Genomic DNA, 11,196 nt, shown 5'->3' on the forward strand with positions numbered 1-11,196 from the left:
ACTTCCCTCACCACCTTTCACCCAAGGGGTGGCTTAGGTTCCAAGGGGTTTTTTTTGCAAAAGACATCTGATCAGAAACAACAGAGGGCAGAGGCTCAGAAATACAAGAAAAATAATTAAGAAGCACGAGTACTTTAAAAAGGCCTCGATGGCCACAAGCGTTATGAAACAAAGTGAATCCCTATTCTATTTACATGGCCTCTCGGGCCTAGGTCAAGGCTCAGGACCTCTAGCATCGGCGGACGGCGGGGAAGGGACCACCTCCTCTTTGAAATAGCTTAGCCAGCGCCGTACCGGGGCCCTCTGTCACCTCTATCAGCTTCGCGACCGCCTCATCGGCCTCCTCGTCATCGTCGGGCAGGACGTAGCCATCGCTGATGGCCTGGAGGTCAACGCCAATGTAGTGCGAGGCGATGACAGCCAATGCGCGCTTGACACCCATGTGCAGCGCTCCTCGGAGTCGCTCGCGCACTTGGCCACTCAACGCAATTAGGCGGCTCTCGAGAGAGCTTCCTAACTAGACCCCCTTGACTTCCAAGGCCTCGCAGGCAGTACGGGCGGCGCTCTTCAGCGCATTGTGCTCCCCGATCTCGATTTCAAGCACCGCCTGCACCGCGGCGGAGGCCTCGGCTGCCTAGGTGACCTCCTCTAGCTCTACGCTAAATGCAACAGAATGAGGTTGAGCACAAAGGAATACAAGCCAGAATAGGGGCAGAAGTCTACGGGACTCACCCTCGGCCTTCTGCCCCCAGCGTCGGGCCTCGACCTGAGAGGCCTCGGCTTTCTCCTTCCAACACTGGGCCTCGACCCAAGACGCCTCAGCCTTCTCCTTTAGGCGCTGGACCTCGACCCGAGTAGCCTCAGCCACCCTAGAAGCCTCTCTCCCCAGCTCTGCATCACACCAGGGAGTTAGGCAGTGAACACAAGAAAAGTGAACGAAACAAGGGGAATAGGACTCACCCTCGGTCTTTCCCCTCCAGACCACCACCTCGGTCCGGGAGGCCTCAGCCACCGTAAGGGCCTCATCCAAGGCACCTTTTGTCAGCTGGTGCGCACTCTGCTCTGCCCCTAGCTGCCTAGCAAGGACCTTGCCCGAGGCCATCGCTTCCTTAGCCCAGGACCTGAAGGCATCCTGATCACCGATGACATGGGTTAGCTCCTCCTCCAACTCCTTGACCTGCACCGCCAATGGGGTGACCTGCTCCTGGGCTGTGGCCGCCTCGACCTTCGCATCAGTACAACAAAGACAGAGGTCCTCCACCTCCGTGCTCCACGCTGCTAGGACCTCGATGGCACCGGCAAGCAGGCCCTTCTACCGCTGGAGTTGGTCCTAGGCGTCCCTCTCCCACCGAAGAAAGACCGACTTCCCGAGGGACCGGGTCTCGAGCTCCTGGGGAAGCGGAACAGGGGTCATTCACTACAAGAAAACTCGGAAAAAGATAACACCGCATGAGAAAAGAAAGCGCGAACCTGGGCGACTTTGGGCAGATCATCGGCCACCACGGATAGCGCCGTCCGTAGTGACCGCTCTGCCAGCTGGCGGTATTGCTCGAAGGTGTCCCAGCGCCCGCCCTCGGCCACGTCCTCGAGGGCGAATAGAGGCTCCCCCTCAGGGTCGTCTCGGCTCTGCCATAGGACACGCGAGTGATCCCACCCGCGGGGCTCGGGTCGTACCCGCATGAGGGCCAAGCTTCCCTCGCCCGGGGTTGGAACCGGCTGTTCTACGGTGCCGACCACCTCAGTGTCGACCACCTCCTACGCTCGGGAAGTATCGTCGGAGGAGATCGGATGGACCTCCACCACCCGGGCGCTCTCCTGCAAAGATGGCAGGCCTTGAACCAAGGGTGCCACCGAGGCCTCTGCCGCCTTCATCTCCACTTCCTGGGCCGATGGCCTTGCCATGATCACATCGGCCTCGGTGGTCCTAGGGGCTCCGGCCTCCGGCATCATGGCCTCGATGGTTGCGGGGGCTCCGGCGCCCGCCGCTGCGGCCTCGGCGGTCCTAGGCGCCCCGGCCTCCGTTGCCTCAGCCTTAAAGACCCTAGGGGCCTCGACCTCGGTGGCCTTGGCAACTAAGGGCACCTCGGCCCCATCCGACTCATGAGCCTCGCCCTCGTAGGGTGGAGGCGCTCCCTCCCCTGTCTATGTTGGGGTCACCTCGGCAGCCCCTCCTCGAGTGACCGGCTCCTTTGGGTCGGCCCTCGCTAATGCCATGCCATGTTGTAGGGCGGCTTGCACCTCCGCCACCTAGTGGGCGATGGAGCCGGGGTTCACCTTGAGCGCCTTAAGGGGCGCCAAGGTAGGAACCTCTGTAGGTCGCTTCTGACTAAGGACAAAACACTTGCAGGGTCAGCACGAGACCGAAGAACGAATGGAAAACGTTGCGGCTCTACCAAAAATACGCTTACCTCGAGCGGGGCTGCAACCGCTTCGGCACGGCAACCCTCGTCTGTAAAGGCGGTGGTGGCGGTAGAGGCACGGCCTCTGTATCTGCCGGTGCCGGCCGATCCTCGATGGACCCTGGCACCCCCTCGGTCCTCTGCGGGGGCAGTTGTGTCACCCCCACTGCCACCTACTCCACTGCTACCATCGAGCCCATCGGGCTGACAGCACGCTTTCCTAGCACCCGCGCCTCAGGCGTGTTGGCCTTGGCCCTGGGGCGGGCGATTGCCGACCCCGGGTCAGCTCCTCTTCCCCCCGGGAGCACCGGGCTGCTTGCTGACGCCCCGGGCACCATCTCCTCGATGTCAGGGAGATGGTCCAGGGGACCCCGCCCCATCTCGCCCTCGTCATCTCCATCCGAGGCATCCATCAATAGCGACAGTGATGGGGACTCCTCCAACGAGAGACCGTCCTTCCTTTACTGCCGGCGGCGCTTATCTAGTTCCTCGCGTGTGAGGATCTTCTTTGTGTGCTTCACCACCTTGGCGTCCTTCCTGCCTTTTCTGCGCCTCGGACGTGCGCCCGATTGACCTGCCCACCTGCCTTGCGTCCTCGAGAACGGGTGACGGGGAGGCTCGCACATTCCCTCATCCCCTACAGGAATGGCGAACGTGGATAAGGGAACGAGAAATAGTGAGAAATAGGGAGGCCTTAGGAGCTGCATCAGGCACGTGACTTACCAGCGAGAGGAACCCCCACGATGGGCGCATCACGAAGGGGGTTAGGCCACCGCCCCTCAGCTTCGCCTCCACCATCTCCCTCACCCAACGAAGAATTTCCTTGTCGAAAAGGGCGGAGGTAGACATCTAGATGCTCTCGATCGGCTCATCCGGTCCTCATCTCGAACAGGCGCCACCACCAAGCCATCAGTGGTAGCACCCTCCTGGCTGGTGGAAGGCAGGCCACGACCATACGGCATAATAAGGCCATGGTCCCACGGCCTCTCCAGCCCCTCTAGGAGTGGCTGCAACTTGGGCTGATCCTCCCTCAGGATGCCATACTTCCACCTCTCCGAGCAACGACCCACGATCCGCCCGGTGTAGGGGGGAAGTCCACCATCGTCGTTGTGAAGATAGAACCAGCTCATGTACCACTGGCGATTGGTGGACGCGAGCTAGGCTAGGATTTAGAGGTGCTGATGGTCCTGGCGCACTTGGAGAGTGCAGCCATCGGCCCTCACCGCCTTCCTCATGCCCGATGTACCCGTCGGCTTGGTGGTATGCCCCGCCCGGAAGAGGTGGAGGCATAGCTCCCAATGGGGAGCAATCCCCAGATACCCCTCATAGACAGCGATGAAGATGGCCGCCTGTGCGATGGAATTAGGGTTGAAGTTGTGGAGCTCCACGCCGTAGTAGTGCGGGAGCGCCCGCATGAACCGGTCCACCGGAAGGCTGAGGCCGCACTCGTGAAAAGACACGAAGCTCACGACATAACCGTCGTGAGGCCTTGGCTCCGGCTCGCCCGACGGAGCGATCCACTTCGGCCTATTGGGGTCAGTAACCGGACAAAGAAGTCTGCCGTCGACGAGCGACTAAAGCATCTCCATGGTGACATCGGATGGACCCCAAGGGTCCGCCTCGATGACAACAATGTCGCCGGCCATGAGTGCGGTGGAGGGTTCGACTACGGCGGTGAGGCCCTCTCTCCCTCTCTCTCTCTCCGCCTCACCTCTCTCCCTTCTTCCTCCTGAGGCTCTCTGCTCTAGCGGTGGCTCAAAGGCAGCAAAGCTAGTGTAGGCAAGGTAAGGAGGGGAGGGGCGAGGCTCGTTGTGTATTTATGCAGGGTGAAGGCGAAACGGACGGGCGACAAAATCAGGGAAGTTTCCCTCAGATCCGACGTGGTTAATCCCGATCCGATTTTACCACCCACGTGCCCACTTTTTCCTCATTAATCGTGGGAACAATTACGTCCCATCCGCTGACACCACGTCGTGTCCGACCGCTGCAGCGGCAGGCGTCGTTCCGCCTCCCTGAGAAAATCGCCCCAAAAGGCACGCCAGCCGTTGTCGAGCCGATGGGGGAGATATCCCCCCCCCACCCTATTCCTTTCAGATGAAGAAACTGGGTGCCGAGCCCATTACGGTCCAGGGGTTCGAAGGCTGGGCCCCTAAGGGTTTCGACAGCCGCCCCAGGGCAACAGAGTCAGGGACAACCACGGGCGAGCCCACACAGGGCCGAGGCCCAAGCAAGCGAAATGCTTAGGACGCCCTAAGTCATGTCCGAGACCGGCAGGGAGGTCTCTAAATGGGATCCCACCGTAGGGAGGCACCGAGCCACCGAGGCCTAGCGAACGGCCCTGGCACCCACTAGAGAAACCCTCTGGTACTCTTGGAGTGCATCTCTGGACCGCTAGCCGACCCCTAGCGAATGGGGCATGGGCCTCCACTCGGACTCACCCGATAATAGCTCACTGGAAGTGCCACCGCTCGCGCCCATCGAGGGTAGCTTGGCATATTCCACCCCTCCTTCCAAACGAAAAGGAAGCGTGAGGGTCGCACAAAAAGCCAGGGGAACCCCTGACGGCCCTCTTGCTCTGTGCAGAGGCTAAGAGGCTCTTCCTGCAACCTTGCCGAGACCCAGCGACCTAGGCATGCATTCGAGGGGGCTCGGCAAAACAACCCCTCCTTCCGAGCGAAAAGGACATGCGAGGGTCATTCAAAAAGCCAGGGGAACTCCTGACGGCCCTCTCACTCTGTGTAGAGGCTAGGGAGCTCTTTCTGTAGATATGCCGAGACCCCGCGACCTAGGCTCACACCCAAGGGGGGGCTCGGCAAACAAACCCTCACGCGCGAGGGGTGTACAAAAAGCCAGGGGAACTCCTGATCGCCCTCTTGCTCCGTGCAGAGGCTCAGAGGCTCTCCCTGCAATTTTGCCGAGACCCAGTGACCCAGGCTCGCACACGAGTGGGCTCGGCAAAAAAAACCCCTCCGTCCGAATGAAAAAGATGCACGAGGGTCAAACAAAAAAGTCGGGGGGACCTCTGACCACCCTCTCGCTCCGTGCGGAGGCTCAGGGGCTCCACCCACACCCAAGACAAAGACAAGCGATCCAAGCCCACACTTGACAACTCGAGAAAACGTGATAAAGGGCATCGAGCCCATTACGATCCAGGGGTTCGAAGGCTGGGCCCCTAAGGGTTTTGATAGCCGCCCTAGGGTAACAGAGTCAGGGACGACTATGGGCAAGCCTATATGGGGCCAAGGCCCAAGCGAGCAAAATGCTTGGGACGCCCTAAGTCATGTCCGAGACCAGCAGGGAGGTCTCTAAATGGGATCTCACTGTAGGGAGGCACCAAGCCACCGGGGCCCAGTGAATAGCCCTAGCACCCACTAGAGAAACCCTCTGGTACTCTTCGAGTGCATCTCTAGACCGCTAGCTGACCCCTAGCGAACAGGGCACAGGCCTCCACTCGGACTTACCCGATAACAGCTCACCGGAAGTGTCACCGCTCGTGCCCACCGAGGGTAGCCTGGCATATTCCACCCCTCCTTCCAAGCGAAAAGGAAGCACGAGGGTCACACAAAAAGTTAGGAGGACTCCTGATCGCCCTCTCGCTCTATCAAGAGGCTCGAGGGTTCTTCCTGCGATCTTGCCGAGACCCCGCGACCCGAACTCGCACTAGTGGGCTTAGCAAATACGATAACATCCCTTGGTCAACATGAGAAAAAGACCCTGGAGGAATGAATCCACTCCCGTAGGGCCTTGGGGGCTACACCCGGTGGGTGCGCTCGTGCGCACCCACCGAGGCCTCGAAGTATGAAATACTATTCCGCCAGGAGCTACCGCAAGTCAAGCCTCGTCAAAACCTCAAGAAGAGCGCTCACACTCTCCCTGAGGCTCGGGGGCTACTGTCGGGTACCATAAAACGGGGTACCCCGAGCGTATACAAAAAAGAATCACTTAAACCCCATCAAAAACAAAGCCAAAGGGTAAGCCATTTGTTAAACCCCGGCCTCGTCCGAGCCCACCGGCTCTCCGCCTCGCTCCTGGCCTCGCACAGGGAGGCCTCGGTGGCCTGCCAAATCTTCGTCTCGCGCTGAGGCCTAGCACTAGGGGGCCTCGACAGGGAACCAATTCTCCGTCTCACCCGAGGCCCCGCGCATAAAGCCTCGGACGAGATGTCGATTCTCCGTCTCGCTCGAAGTTGGCTCAGGAATAACCCGTCGCTTCTACCTCGACCGGGCTCCCCGAGAGAGCGTCACATCCCATTAATGCGTCAACCACTCCCGCAATCTTAGCTGAACGATGGCTCAGCACCATAGAGTGGCCGACAGGACAACAAGTCACATCAATGCCATACCGACCAGGCCAGGGCGCGGCTAGGATTACCAGGCCACTATGTTCTGGTGCTGTGCCCACGATCAGCGCCTGCACTACACTATGCCATGTAACCCCCACCCCTGGAGACAACACTGACATGGGGAGTCTAGTCTGGGTCACCATAGCCTCAGAATTCAGCGTACAAGACCAACTATTCCCCCCAAGCCTCGGCAATTTACATCAGGGTCTTGGCAACCTCAGGATTCACGTCTGCCAAGACCCCCGCGATGGCTTGGCCTCGGCACCAACTAAGCCTCGGCTTCTCGTGCAGTCAACACACAGTGACCCGCATGCCGACCGCCATGCCCACTTTAAGGTAACACTGGAGCTCCCACGACGCACAGGATCGGATGTGACCGGCGCATCACCCTAGTACTTCAAGGATGAGACTACTCTGTCGCCCACACTGCCATAGTAATAGGCTACAGGGCTCAGGACATGCCACCTTCGTTCGCACAACGCCGTGTAGCTAGCGCATGTATCACCCTTGTCCCCCCCTTTCAACTATAAAAGGGAGGGACCAGGGCCGTTTCTAGGGGGGGCGGACGATTAGGCCTACGCCCACGCAACGAACTCACGCATGAACACACAGACGAACGCTCGAGCCTCCCCGCTGTCTGAGATCAACATCTCAAGCAATCCACGCCGCTCCACGTAGAGATCTGGGACTAGCTCCCTCTCTCGCACTACTTGTAACCCCCTACTACTGAGCACTTCGGTGCAAGGAATACAAGATCGATCTCTCAAACTAGACGTAGGGTGCTCATTACCCGAACCAGTATAAACCGTGTGTCTCTTTGCATCACCATCCAGGATTGGGAACACGCAGTACAAATTTACTAGTTGGTTGAGGGCCCGCCGGTCTGAAACACCGACAGATTCCATCCTAGATAAACAGAGCTGTAGGGAGTGTATCCTACCCGTTCCATTGCTGCATTGAACATGATAATGAATTAGCCATTAATAAACTCATCATATGTAACCATATCGAAGAATATAATGAACTAAAGTACTTACCGGTAAACCATTACTAAGTGGCCTCCCAACGGGCCATCGTTCCCACCACCAAACCTAGAGTAGGTACGAGCAACCCCCAAGGTTCATGTACACTGAGGTGCAACAACAGGCAATGCATAGCTGTCGATACATCCATGCCTAGGACTACGCTGCCCCAGCTGTACGCCACTATGTTTTCCCATGGCTGGCGTAGTATGTCAAGGAAGATCCAGCTGATGGTGTTGCCCGAGGCGTCTGGGAAGAGGAAAGCACCAAGAAAGTGCCAGAGCCAAACTCGAGCGAACCTGTCGATCTGAGCCTCCTCAGCCTATGGGTCCAAGTAATCAAAGCGCTCCGTGATCCAGGACGACGAAACATAGGAAGTTTTCCTGAAATTTACCAAACAAAATGAGACCCGATGGCTGTAGGAAAGCAATGCAAGTATTAAATAAGCTTTAATTTCTCACTTATTTTTCTTGGAAGACTTGTCATCTGGTGGAAGAAATTCAGTAAACTGAGCCACCAACTCCCTCTAGTGATCGTTGTCGACTATCCCTGTCATTAGAAGTCCCCCCAACCGAAGGCCAAAAATAGCATTCACGTCCTGCATGGTCAAGGTCATCTCGCCACAAGGTAGGTGGAACGTGTGGATCTTAGGCCTCCACCTGATATAAGAATAGAACGACTATTACTTGCCTCAAATTTGTTACAAGAAAGTTTACGTACAAAGAATGCACTCGCACCTGTCTACAGCTGCAGTAAGTAGTGCTGGGTCAAGGGGCAGAAGACCGTGGTTGACAACACGGACAAGCTCGAGGAAGCCGGCATGTTGTATATAGGGCGCGTAACGCTCGTCCCACTGGTGCGCCCTGGTGTGCGTGCGAGGCCTCAAAGGAGGCAAGGCCACCTCTGCGTCGTTGTCACTCAAGATATGTGCTCGATGCTGGTCGTCGTACTCCACCTCAAGAATGGGGTACAACGGGTGCTGCGTGGGTGGGGCCATCCTGTTACAAATTGAAAAAAAGTGTTAGAGTATTCAAATTAACATTATGTAGCATTGCAAAATTTGAACTACTTGTTATGCAATACGAACACAATATGAAAGCACATGTATATATTCAAAGTAACATTAACAGACATATCACGCACTTGTAACATAAACAACTTCACTAGGAATATAAGCATTTAACGAAACTTCGTGAAGTCATCAAAATCGACGTATTACACACTAGTAAGTACCGACGTTTGTAAACTAGTAGGTATACCCAAAATCCCTAACTAAATAACTAACTATAAACTAATTAATAAATATCTAATCAATCCCTAAACCCAAATTCCTAACTATACTAGAACACACAACCTCGAACCTAAAAACTACCTACGTAAATCACTAACAAATTCACTAACCTAACTATCCTAAATCAGTAAGTATCCGAAATTTGACAAACTATCATAAATCAATAACAATCATAAAACCCTAACTATCCTAAATTACTAACTATCATAAATCAATAATTATCCTCAATCACTAATTATCCTAAAATAATAATAATCAAAATAACATGAAATCGAGAGGGAGGTACCTTAGGAGCTGACGCCTTGACGCGCCAACGTTTGTGGCGCGGCGCGGCGCGGGCGTTGCGCGGTGGGACTAGCCGGGCGTGGCCGGCGCGGGAGCTGCGTGGGCAGGCGGACGCGGCGTAGGCAGGCGCGGGAGCTGTGCGGCGGCGGGGCAGAGGCGGCTGGCGGCGGGCGGCCGAGCAGGGCAGGGCAGCGGGCGGGCGGCGGCCTCGCTGCAGGGTTTTATTTGACGCAGCCGCGCCATGCTCCATGCACGCGGCACTACCACGCCAAGATCGGTGGCGTGGCGGGACCTGCCCCGTCAACGGTAAGCGGACCCGGTTACCGCCACGTCAGCCCTGTGCCGCGCCACTATGCATGGTGCAGCACAGGCATTTGGCCGCGCCAGGGCAATAGGCGTGGCCAGAAGTGTTAGTTTTAAAAAAACGGCCATGTTAGATTTAAAATTAGTTTGCAAAAAGTGTTAAAATTAAAAAAAAATTCACTATCCTACGTGGGAGCAGAAAATGGTCGTGGTTGCTTATATGGTCTTGCATAATTTAATTCGTGAGCATAATACTTGTGAATATTCGGACTTTGAGTGTTAATTTTATAATGCTCATTAAAATTAATGTTGAGATATTGCATTTGAGTTACAGAAAATGCAACATTACCTTTTTTCATGGGCAGATTATTATCTAGACATAAAAATTAATACTTCCTCCGTTCCAAATTATAAGTCGTTTGGACTTTTTTGGTTCATCCGATGCATAGTAAAATGGATATACTAAAAAAAGTCAAAATGACTTATAATTTGGAACGGATGAAGTATTAATTTTTATATTTACCACGTGCTTGAATTTAGTTCAGAATATTTACCTAGTTTGAATAGTTTAGCCATTTAATAATAGGGGAAATTGTCTGTTCGACATCCAAAGTGATAGTCATTTGCTAGCGGACATCCACTTTGAAGTATTTTGCTAGAAGACACTCTGTTCGTTGAAATTAAGCCATAGGACAACGCGGGCCGGTTTCAACTGGTTGAAGAGAGAGACAATTTCGTTTTGGACATCCGGTGCCCCTGAACCACTTGGGTCCACCCCCCAACCTGGTCAGCCCATAAGAACTGTCCCCAACCCAACGTCGAACACCCCCCGGAGGCCGCCACCTCGACCATTTCCATCACCTCCGTGTCCCTCCACCCGCCCTGCCTCAGGGAGTGTCCCAGCCAGGTCAAGGTAGCTCTCAACCCAGTGCGGGTTCCTGGACCGCCGGAGAACCGCGACGACGCGGTGGACGCCTCCGAGGAGGACGAGTCGTGGTGGCGGCGGTCGGACGCCGCATCGCTCCAGAACTTGATCCAGCGCGGCGCCTTGCCGCCGCAGGCCGTGTCGAGGCTGCGGCGCGTGCACAGCGTGGCGGCGCCGACGGCGGCCTCGCCGACGTGCTGCTGCTGCGACGACGGCGCACCGCCGACGGTGGCGGCGCCCGTGGGTCCAACAACTGGAAGCAGGCGTCGCGGGTGAAGAAATGGAGGAGGTCGAGGCCGCAGCAGAGGACGCGGTCGTCGATGACGAAGAACACTGGGTTCCCCTCGAGGTAGGGGCGGCAGGGCAGGAAGCAGCGATCGAAGAGCGGCACGAGTAGCGGCGCGCGTCGGATGGCGGCGTGGGCCAGCCACAGCGCGCAGTTGGGGTCGGTGGGGCGTGTGCCCCAGCACGGGCCTCGCGGGCGCCGGCGCGCAGCTCCACTGCGCCACGAGTGACTGCGGCGGGCGGCTCCAGTGCGGTGGGCTCGACGGCGCGGCGCACCGCAAGTCTGGCGCAGGTGAACCTCCACCACGGCAACTGCAACGGCAACAACGACCAGACCTCGTACG

The 11,196-nt window shown here is 56.6% G+C and overlaps 1 long non-coding RNA gene across 1 annotated transcript; it reads right to left on the reverse strand.

Moving 5' to 3' along the window:
* Positions 1–7,985: 7,985 nt before the first annotated feature.
* On the reverse strand, positions 7,986–8,717 carry LOC136539196 (uncharacterized). Its single transcript, XR_010779593.1, has 3 exons — positions 8,501–8,717; positions 8,225–8,422; positions 7,986–8,146 (listed from the first exon to the last, which is right to left on the reverse strand). It is a non-coding gene; the product is annotated as an uncharacterized lncRNA (long non-coding RNA).
* Between the last annotated feature and the right edge of the window lie 2,479 nt (positions 8,718–11,196).

This window comes from Miscanthus floridulus, chromosome 2 (assembly GCF_019320115.1).
Source record: "Miscanthus floridulus cultivar M001 chromosome 2, ASM1932011v1, whole genome shotgun sequence".
In the NCBI taxonomy this organism is placed as follows: Eukaryota; Viridiplantae; Streptophyta; class Magnoliopsida; order Poales; family Poaceae; genus Miscanthus; species Miscanthus floridulus.